This window comes from Mytilus californianus, unplaced genomic scaffold, assembly GCF_021869535.1.
Source record: "Mytilus californianus isolate M0D057914Y unplaced genomic scaffold, xbMytCali1.0.p SCAF_13, whole genome shotgun sequence".
Lineage (NCBI taxonomy): Eukaryota > Metazoa > Mollusca > Bivalvia > Mytilida > Mytilidae > Mytilus > Mytilus californianus.
In genome coordinates, this window is record NW_026262615.1 from 38,854,130 (window position 1) to 38,865,725 (window position 11,596).

The 11,596-nt window shown below is 30.9% G+C and overlaps 1 long non-coding RNA gene across 1 annotated transcript; it reads right to left on the reverse strand.

The window, feature by feature from the left end:
- Nucleotides 1-818: 818 nt before the first annotated feature.
- On the reverse strand, nucleotides 819-8,874 carry LOC127723624 (uncharacterized). Its single transcript, XR_007992148.1, has 4 exons — nucleotides 8,720-8,874; nucleotides 5,466-5,544; nucleotides 3,433-3,582; nucleotides 819-2,145 (listed from the first exon to the last, which is right to left on the reverse strand). It is a non-coding gene; the product is annotated as an uncharacterized LOC127723624 (long non-coding RNA).
- Nucleotides 8,875-11,596: the final 2,722 nt, after the last annotated feature.

Genomic DNA, 11,596 nt, shown 5'->3' on the forward strand with positions numbered 1-11,596 from the left:
TGTTTATCATAAGCAGCGCCCTTGGGTGCATTTCCTCAGTATACATATCTTTTTCCTCATAGTTTAGAATTTAAATAGATATATTTAACAGATAAATTGATCATTCTAATTTCAATGAAATATATACTCAAATTGTTTCCCTCTTTTTCATTTTGTTTTTCAAAGAGTATGTTGCGACATAATTCATTTAAGTAAATTTCAATGAAGCTTATAGAAACCCAATTTTGAGGTTGAGCTAAAACTGTGCTTTTATCGTGGTCGTTTCAGACGATCTTGCAACCTTTAGTAAAAGAGTTATATGTGTAAGGCTACAATTTTATAAATTATACTGAGTACAATTACTTTACAATAACTTCACCATCTACCCTAAAAGGGTCATTTTTACCGACAATGATGCCAAAATAATCAAGAAAAAGGATGTTCCTTCCATATATACGTTTCATATAGATATGATCCCTTTGTTTATAGTATTTTGTACATTTAATACCCGGTATCATTCGCTAAAATACACATGATGGATCTAATGAAAATACCACACAGATGAGATTCAATGGTATTGACATTTATTTATCCTACAATTTAAGGTCAATTCGTAATTTTCCGACGAAGTGCACGTAACAGGATAATGTTGGTTTTGTCTTTTCGGTTATGCGGAGCTTGATGGTAATCTGGTTCGTTCTTCACATCCACATTACTACATAATCAAAGTGAACATTAAGTCTTCATTTTATTATATTGTTTTACTGATTTTGGATTCCTAAATCATGCATGTTATAAAAAGATAGAATGTCCGTCTCGATAAAGTATTAACACATACCAAGAGTGTACACTTGATTTTATTGTTTTGTTATTCGTCATTCTGGTCACTGTTTGTGTGCTTTTTTAAATAAATAAATAAAAAGAATGTGGTACAAACAAAACATGAAAAGAAAATATATAAATACTAAACAAATTATATGTTGAATGATTTTAATATAAAAAAAATGCTTTTGAATAATACGAAATTAAAACGAAACAACAATAGTCTTTCATATCGGTCTATATACTTGGCTTGATCTATATTATATATATATATATATTCCCATAGCATATCTATATAGTACATAGTGGTGTAATGTGAGCAAAATAAATAGACACAATAGGTAACAAAAATTGGTGATCCCTGATATGTGTCAGAGTTCATTACAACACACCTGTTATCTCTCCGCGAATATTAATCTACCAAATACACCTTTTAATCACTTTTACATCCAATGAGTAACACGATGGATGCAATAGGTGGAGCAGAAACTGCTAACACTAATTTCCGAACACCAGGTTTCACCCCCGATTTCAGGGATTGGTGTTACTATTTTGTGTGTGCGATCTTTTATTATTGTTGTTGATATTTTCGTTGCTTTTCGTTTTGGTAAGGGTGCTATCTGCTTTTTTTTTAACTTATTTTTTTTTATTACCCCTATGTTTGATTCTCTGTTTACAGTACTTTTGAATAACTTTGTTTACTAATAAACTAGTTGTATGTTCAAAAACCAGTAGTACAGGCCTGGGGGTGTCGTTGGTTTATGTCTACCATAATTGTTTTTAGTAAATTGTTTTGTTATAAATTATCCTGTTAGTTTTTCATTTGAATTGTTTCACATTTGTCATGACGGGCCATTTTATAGCCTACCTACTATACGGTATGAGTTTTTCGCATCGTTGAAGGCCGCGCGGTTGGCTATAATTGCTTACAACTACTTCATTTTGACTCTGGTCGATATTTGTCTCATTGACAATCATACCACATCTCCTTATCTTTATATAAATAATCACCAGTATACCATCGTGGACGTTTTAGAACGTTTTATGTGTGATAGAGGTGAGATATACAATTCCTTCAAAAGTATTCCCTCAGCATCACATGTGTCAATGTTTACATCTACCAATAAGAATAATAAATACGTCAATACGTTAATTGCAACATAGCATCCCTTATGCTTAATGATAATGAAACTATAAAATGACTGAACATTCTTAATTTTTATCAGCCACAAAAGTGAACAAACGAACATTGAATTCAGATTAGTTATGCTTTGATTCGGTTCTATGCCAATCACCTAGTTGCATCAATATTACTTGTGATGGATGAATAACCATTTCATAATCCTGAAAAAAGAAGTCAGAAACAAAAGTTGCAAAAATTGTATACATTGTTTGTTTATATTATTCCTTCATTTGCATAGAATGTAATGTGGAATAGCGTAAGCAATCTAATGATCTCACAGGTTTACGGCAGGTTTAAGTTATTTTAAAATGAGGTGGCTGGTATACCTTGTGTATGAGGGAGTTTCGGCAGGGGGATCTGAACAAGTTTTGATTATATTTCAAATCATCAATCTCTTTATTAATAAAACGGGTAATGCATATAAATTAGGAGATTGATAAGTAAACTGCAAATACGTTTTAAAGAATGAGATTCTTGTGAAGACGTTTTTAATTTATCAGCCTGCAAGATATTAGTATTTGTATTCGAAACTGCGTCTGACATATTTGTCATAGGACTTTAAAATCATTGTATATAAGGCAAAGCTGGAAAAAAACTGGAAAAATATCCTCATTTAGAGATCTAACTAATATTCATTCGGTATGAACCAAGAGTTTCTAGAAACGATTTTTGCTACAAAATGTCTACTACAATGATTTAAATGTTAGTAAATATTTTTTGGGATATCGATTTAGATCAATGTCATGAAGTGTGTTCAATTGTCATGTTCGGTAAAATTGCTACACTTTTATCTCATCATAATAACACCCTATTACTTTTTAAATAAAACTTACAGAATTTGAAGGGGTTGAAGAGTTTTACATTGATCACACCTCCCACATTTGTGTTATGTGTAACCGTTAGTTACTTGTCGGATGCCTAGATATAGATTTGAACTGTGCTTACATACTAATTTCGTAACACATGAGAATAGAATGACATAACTCCATAATTGTCCTTTGATATGTCTTCATCAACAATATGACTATAAAGTAAGATAATTCATGATAATTTGTACACACTTAATTCAGATTATTTGATTATTAAGCACTGCATTTAATATTGGTATTTAGACATGACTTTTTAAGATACATGCATAAAAAGAAATGTTGAATATACCGAAATGTCACAGCATCCCAAACACTCAATCAACCAAGAAACGTCTAGACAGCAAACAACAATCTTCAAAAAATAAACAATGTTTAAGCAATTTCCAAGCTATTAAAATCAGTATTTACAATTTGCGAAAATATAACATCAAAGATTGCTAAACCAAATGTTTACAAAAATATGACAAATGACAAAAAAACAAGCTCCAGAGATGTTCCGATAGGCATTAGAATATGAAGGTGGCTTAAACAAGTGTTGTTGTTTGACACATTTGTATACTGATCAATGAAAATAATTACCGGTGTTATGGTATTGGAGATTTCCTCTATATTCAAAGTCTTGCTTGACTCTATCTTCTCCTGTTGCATAGCTCGAGTATCATACATACAATTACAATTGTTACTACAGGAATACAGCCAACTCCCACAATTGTTAAGGCATACGTTATACTGAAATAAAAATACATCAGATCAGAATGATATCCGTTAAAATTTATGATTAAAATTTTAATCCATTTATCTATTATTCAAATACTGAAACTACAGTACAGATAGTCTAATTCGACATTCTAATTTCATTCTCACGTTAACGCATTGGTTTTTCTTTCGAGATCATGCTATTCCCTACTGTTTTACTCCAGTGTTCCAATACCATAACACCGGTACTTATTTTCATTGATCCGTATACAAATGTGTCAAACAACAACACTTGTATAATCCAGCTTCATATTCTAATGCCTATCAGACAACGGTATTACTTATTTTCATTGATGCAATATGAAGAGTTTAATTTTCCTCTTGCGGCGGAGTTTTCAAACGGTTCATAGTTCTTCGTTGTAATAACTAGTCTGAGTTATACATGTTATACATCCTTCAATCAAAACTGTCTAAATGATGATTGATATTCAACCGACGAGATTTGACTTCGATTACACGGCATAAACATATCTATAGCTATGTCAGACCTCGCAATTTTTGTTCTTGTTTGATTGTTGATTTTAATGTATGCATAATAAATGTAAACCACACATCCCTCACCCTTAATGTTTTTCGATACTTCTGTTTTATATTTTATTTTACAGATTTCCGCTTGTCTGTAACTTCTACATATAACTTCTGTCACGGCATCTGGAATTACAACTCTTCGCTAGTGTCTATAAACACAATAAACCGCAGTAAGTCTTCAATCTGGCGAGTGATAAAGGATTGACAGTATAGTGTACCGATAAATGACATTATGACCGTCTGTTAGCAGGGGTCATGATTGGGTCGGACTTAATATGCTGCACCAGTACCAATTAACTTAATTTGTCACTCTATTATCATCTAATTCAGATAATTAATCCATTTAATCTAATTTAGATAATTAATCCATTTAATCTTTATTTCACCCATCAAACGTAATTTATCGTGTTGATTTTAATTTCAATTCACATATCCTTATTTATTTTGGAATTTGCATCTGATTTACGGTTACCCAAAGACTCTTACTTATGGGTTGGTAACCGACAAAAGCCATTATTTTACTTCGCCAATAACTAGTTGATGTTTACTTTGATAATGTCTTCTCTCTTATAATTCATAACTTTGTTAAAAAAATTACAAGAAAATCTTGAGGTTATTTAACCACGAAAACTTTTTTTAGAAACCTAATACAAGATTTCACTGCAATAAAACTTCTTTTTACTACAAAAAAAAACAAAGCAAATTAAGTAAGGCATCACTTAGTAGCGCAACAAAACTATGCAAATCATTGGAAGCTACAAAAAGGCGAACAAGTGATGAGATCTTTAAAGTTACTAGTAAATGCTAGTTTTCAAACATGTAACAAATCTTACAAAAATCATTATTCTCGTTCATTCGTATTGCAAATATACTGAAATTCAATTGTAAAACGTCCAAATATGAATTCCTAATATGCGATGTAACAGCAATGTATACCAAAGTATACAAATATAAAGATATGAATATGATTATATAACAAAAGTATGAATCACTTAGTATTAAATGGTGAGCACGAGAAAAAACACAACTTCAGAAACAACACTAAAGGGAGATGAGGATCCAAAGTACTTTTTTAATTGGTGGTACGCATAAGGAATGCATTTTTAAACCAACATGGCCAAATCGAACTCTTAGATATTTCGAAATTTTTAGCATTTTCGTTCATTATTTCTACTCAGAATATGACTGACAACATGTTTGTCAACTGCTTTATTTAATAAGCTTCATATATTGTATGTTTTTGTACATGGAACAGATCATTTTCAAACACTGTTGTCACTCAGTGCCTGTTTTTGAAAATAGTTATAACTTAAAGAGAAAATACTTACGCTTTCTCGTCTGCAGAAGTCGTATGCTCCCTACCACCAGGGTATGTATTATACCAATATTTGTTATCACCTTCAACAACTGAAAAATTTCAGACACGAGGCTTTTAGTTGGTTCAAAATATAACAAAAACACATTCATATAGTCCTAAGGGGAGGGCGGAAATAAATATTATGGCGCCAATTTCGGTGGAAATAAACAATCTTGCTTGATCTATTTAAGCTTAAACAAACATAATTTTAAATCGTTATATTCACGCAAAGAAAAACATTATATTGAAAGTTCTAGTGAATATGAACTGACCGATGTGCTTGAAGGCTTAGATGTCGAAAATAGGTATATTATGGATATTGTATCATACTATGTGAAAACACTAAAAATGTGTGACTGGATGGAGCTGTAGGATTTAAATGTATGTATCTAAAATTAAGACCACAGAAGGAATTGACCAAATGGCCGTGTTAACACGTGTTTTCAACTTCTTGTGATGAATCTTACCATTAAAAAAAATAGCGTGAAAACCTACAAATGCAATTATCACTATAAATACTGTAAATTCAGAATTTAATGCGTACATTCATTATTGCAAATCACTGATTATAGGTAAAAATAAGAAATATAATTAATGCGATAGCAAACATTTTATGAGGGAACATCACTTCTTAAATTATGCATGTGAGTTTTTTTATATTGCAAACCTAACACTGCCGTATTTCTCGTATCTATAAAAATATCACAATAATTTCTGAATTCATAGTACTGACATTAAGGCATTATGTAGATGCTTGTATATTTCAAATAATAAACTTTAACAGATAATATCTTAAAAATCTACGATTGTGGTTTCGAAACAATTTTAATGAGTTTGATTACCGTTGTTAATAAACCATTGATTCTTTATCATAAAAAGCGCAACTTTCTATTGTACTCGAATTATCGGTTTTTCCTTCAATGTTTCAAAAAAAACGAAAAACAATTACGACAAAGAGAAACCTACGATAATCATTAAATTACCGCCTCCTTGTTTTAGAAAGGCATATAACATATTATAGCGGTGTAAAGTATAACATTTAACAAGCTGTAAAAGTTAGTTAGAAAAGAGGCAAGACTCATTGGTCGGTACAGAACACAAAAATACTTTTAACAAAATGACATTAGAAACAAAGAGCCGACCACAGAGTACTCGCAGTAATTGGATACTAGTTAAACATAACTAACATAATAATCATACGTTCACCGATTAATATGGTTATATATTATCTACATGTATAAGTAAAGGCAATTGTAGTATACCGCTGTTCAAAAGTCATAAATCGATAAAGAAAAAACAATTCCGGATTACAAATTAAAACCGAGGGAAACACATCAACTATAAGAGGAAAACAACGGAACAACAGAAACACTGAAGTGCAACAAAAACAAACGCCAACACGAACTATTTGATAACAACTGCCATATTCCTGACTTGGTACAGGAGATTTTAAGAAAAAAAAGGTAGGTTGAACCTGGTTTAATGGCTAGCCAAACCTCCCGCTTATATGGCAATGTTACAAAATATCGCTAAAATGACAACAAATCATATAAGCTACTTCAAAATCATATTACAACACATAAATGTCCTTAGTATGATACAATATCCAAAATATACCTATTTTCGACATCTAAGCCTGCAAGAACATCGGTCAGTTCACTGTCACGAGAACGTCCAATATAATTTGTTTCTTTGCGTAAATATCACAATTTAAAGTTCTGTCTGTTCAAGCTAAACAGAGCAGAACATATTTGTACAAAGTACATTATCCGTTAAAAGATTTTACTATTTTTAAACTATTTCAAGAATAGCTTGTCTGGATTATTGTACATGTAAGTGTGGTCTTCTCGTAGTTTCATGTTTTCATGCATCAAATATTTACACTGGAATAGGGTCGTTTCTTTGACATGTTCAGTGAGGTATCACTCACACAATCATGCTCTTCGTGCTTGTCAGCACATATGGTCTCAACCTCCTGTGAGGTATACAACGACTAGAAATTAATTGAGGTCGGTACGCAAGGAAATTATTAGCTTAGTAACATCTTTAACTAATTTTACCCAAAATTACATAAGCCTACTTTTCTCTCTGAAAGCTGCATGATGAGAGATTTGATTTTGATTTTTGGTGTTTTAACGCCACTTTTAAGCACCGTTTTTGGGCTATTTCGTGGCGGCCAGTTTTTTATTGGTGGAGGAAGCCGGAGTGCCCGGTGAAAACCACCGACTTTCGATAGGAAAACTGACAATCCTAGTTAATTAAGATTGGAGTCGAGTGCACCCGCAAGAGCGGGGTTCGATCTCACAACCTCAGTGTTGACTGGCTTGTGATTACAGTAGTAACTACTTAGACCACTCGGCCACCGAGGCCCCGCATTATGAGAGACATGATAACATTATCTGATAACATTACATGGTAGTTTTGTGCTATCTAATTAATGTTATTATAACTTTTTTTATCAGGACGTTTTCTTTTGACTTTATAAGCAATAGAGTCTTTATGGAGAACGGGCCAAAGCTATCAGTTATAGCAAGGGAGATAATTTTTCGCCATTATATTTCTCACTATATAGTTAATTTTATATCAATATATTATTTTTGTCTTTTGAAGTGTTTCACAATTTTATTTTTTTTTCAAATGATCTTTTGGTCGTACTGTTAGCTTTAATTGTGTACATTCCTGTCCTTTAGTCTTAGGTGAATAGCTGTCTCATGCACAATCATAAACATCTCTTCAGTTTTGTAGTTTGAAAATGATTTATAAATGTTTCTTTTTCTTTAGGATATAATCAGGGTTTATAACTTGAATGTGTATGAACTATTGTCAGGAGGAAAAGCGAAAGGTCTTAATTGAGCAATTAGTCAACCCATACTTCATTAACAAAGCAATGATCAAATTCAGTTAATCACAGGGTGCACAGGCGTTACACCATAAATAAACTAAAAATAACAATGACCTACATTTAGAGAAAGTGCTTCTTTTTTTCTGTGGGATTTGCTTGGTAAGAAATTTATAAAATCTTTTTAAAAAAGTGGGTCTATATGCATTTGTACAATGTTTAAGCATGACACAGTTATTTCTTGATGAACTTTTTTCTTCACTTAAACCACACGACTGTCTTTCGGGTCTTATAGATCCATTTCGAACAAAGGCAGATTGTGTGTATTCATTCTGTTGTTTAAATAGAATAGAGAGAATATTGTTCATATTGATAACAATACTTACATGATTTAAGACAAACAATAAATACTATAAAAATTCCCTGTGCTTTTGAAAAAATCATATCTTACTGTGGTGTGTTTTCGCATGAATAGTTGAAATCTTATTGCCATATAATTCAATACATAGGTATTACGTAAATCAGGTCGATGCCAAAAAGTTAAATATACTTGACAAATAATCAGTTTTAAATATAAAGATTGGGATTTTTATAAATATATTTAGTCATGCAGAGACTTCACAGGATAAGATATTTTGGTGGTTCGTATAGCATTTTTATTTCGTGTTTGAAATTGACCTTTTGTATTGTCATGAACAATTTTTTGTTTCAAGTAAAGTGATAACCTTTACATAGAATGTCAAAATATATGTATATTGTAATGTTGCTGTTTTTAATGCGAATTTCTAAATTTCTTTTTTTCATTCAGTAGCTGTTTAAGCTGGATAATTTTTTGAAAGCTGTAGTTCCCTTTGTTAATTTAAAATGTTTACTATTATAAAATTCACTGATGTCCTTTATTGATAGACGCCAAAAATAGATTCGATGCAGGTATCACTTATCTATGATTTTTCAATTTATTGTTTAATAAATTCACAGCTTTAAGATTAAAAAAAAAAAATATCTGTTTTATTCGCTCTTTTTTTTTTTACTCTGTTGGAAAATCCTTATTACATCACAGGGATATATTTAAACCTGCGATAGCTTTAAAGTTTAATTTTCTTAAAATTGATATTACTGGGTATTCCGTATTCTCCACACTAAAAATAGAATATATACGATTAGCGTGAACAATGCAGTGTGATCAATGTGTGTATATTTAATATACATGTATTAAACAAAGCATACCCACGTATCCAGAGTAACCTTCCAGTTTAGCTTACGTTTGAACTTATATACTCACATGACTCACGAATAAATGGAAAACATAAAAACACCATAAGCACTTCATTTTCATTTGATTCAATAGAAGATAATGACTTCGATTTCAACAATTATAGGTTTGAGGAATGGAAATTGACTTTTAACTCTTTAATTTTTGTGTTTGTTTTTTTGTTTATTTGTTTAAGGTCACTGTCATTTAGCTTTGCTATCTCATGGTGTTTAGTTTTTATTGGTTGAGGAAGTAGGAGTTATACATGTCATAAGGAGTAGGAAGGGAAAAGATTCACAAATTGCAAGCTAATAACCACAGATTAGTATAAATTAATATAAAAGGACACAAACACGAAGGAACAGTACAATCGTGTTTCCATTACATGTATTTGATATGTAAGATGTTTGCATTTTTAAAAGTTTATTTTTGTGTATTTTTAACTATCTAAATGTATATTTATTTATAATAATTCTGTAACATTGTATACAATGTTAGATTTAAAACTTAGTTTTATATCGAACAAAATCGTTTTCCTAAATCAAATACATTTTGAAATTGGAGATCTTCCAATATAAATGCGTTGTGTTTTTTGCTTTGTATGTACTGATTTTGTGTTTCGGTGGATTCCCAATATCCTTTGTTTTTTTCTATTAAATGTCAGGCCGTGTTATTTGATATCACAAGTCAAAGGTTAAATCATACAATTTGTGTTAATTACGCGATACATTATTATGGTCGATAAGTTATACTTGAAGTTAAAGTCCTTAGTATGTTTAAACTCCTGAAAATTTTGTTCACTTGACTTTCTTATGATAACCTATTCTGGTAAAGCTTTTAAATTTTTTAAATAGAATAAACTCGGCAATATTTCTTCATTATTATTCCTCACGTGTTTATTTTTCAATCTGAAAAAAAAAAAAAACTTTTTTATTTAGCAAAAAAGGGCTTAACATTGGACAAAATAGTTCTTATTGCACCAAATCACTAGCTTTAGATATAGAAAAGACTTCAATGTGGAAACAGTTTTTATTTAAGTATTATATATTATAGCACATAAAATGATTCATAATTCATATTTTCAAACAGCAGACGTCATATTACTTATTTTGTAGTACAAATTTGCATAAAGATTCTTATAATTTTCCAAATTGACAATATTGCTACCTAAATATGTTTCACTATTTGTTACAGGTACGTACATATTTGATGAATATAAATGGACCCACTTGGTTAATTTCCAAAACATTTTATAATATCCATAAGGGCATGATCGTATCACCGGAATAAGAATAATTTATTTGGCATAGTTTATTTAAATCTTTGTTGTATCATACAATATAATTGACATGATTGATAGACAACACTATATATATAGAATAAAGGACTTTTTGTTTTTGAAACTGACTTTATAACGGTAAAATATCAGGTTAGCCCAAAGGGCGAGCCTGATATTTTACAGTGATAAAGTCAGTATCAAAAACAAAAAGTCCTTTATTCTTTTTATCGGTAATTATGAAAATATAAAAATCACTGAATAATAGAGAAAATAACATACGAACTACTTTATCGCGTCGAATCACGGCGAATCACGCATGACGTCACAGTCTGCATAACGTCATTTGAAATTTTGTCACAGTGCAGTAAACATGGAGTTCTCTTGCACAAAGTATTGCCAATGAATTATTGCTTTTGCGTTTTATTATTTTTGCTTAGAACAAGCTTTACACAATGCAGAATATAATGGTAACATACCGGTAAGTCAAATTTCTTTATTTTTCATATAGCATGGTATGATTATACTCGTATCAACACATGGAACGTAAGCGGCCCGGTCAAAGGTCATAGGGGAAAAACCGCTTACATCATTGAGCACGTAATAATAAACATTGATCGCCAGCATCACTACTTGAGTTGAAAATGTCTTAAATCATGCAAATTATACCATTTTAAATAGTTATATAATCCATAAGGTTAGTAAAAATACAAAAACTTAGCCAGTGTATATCCT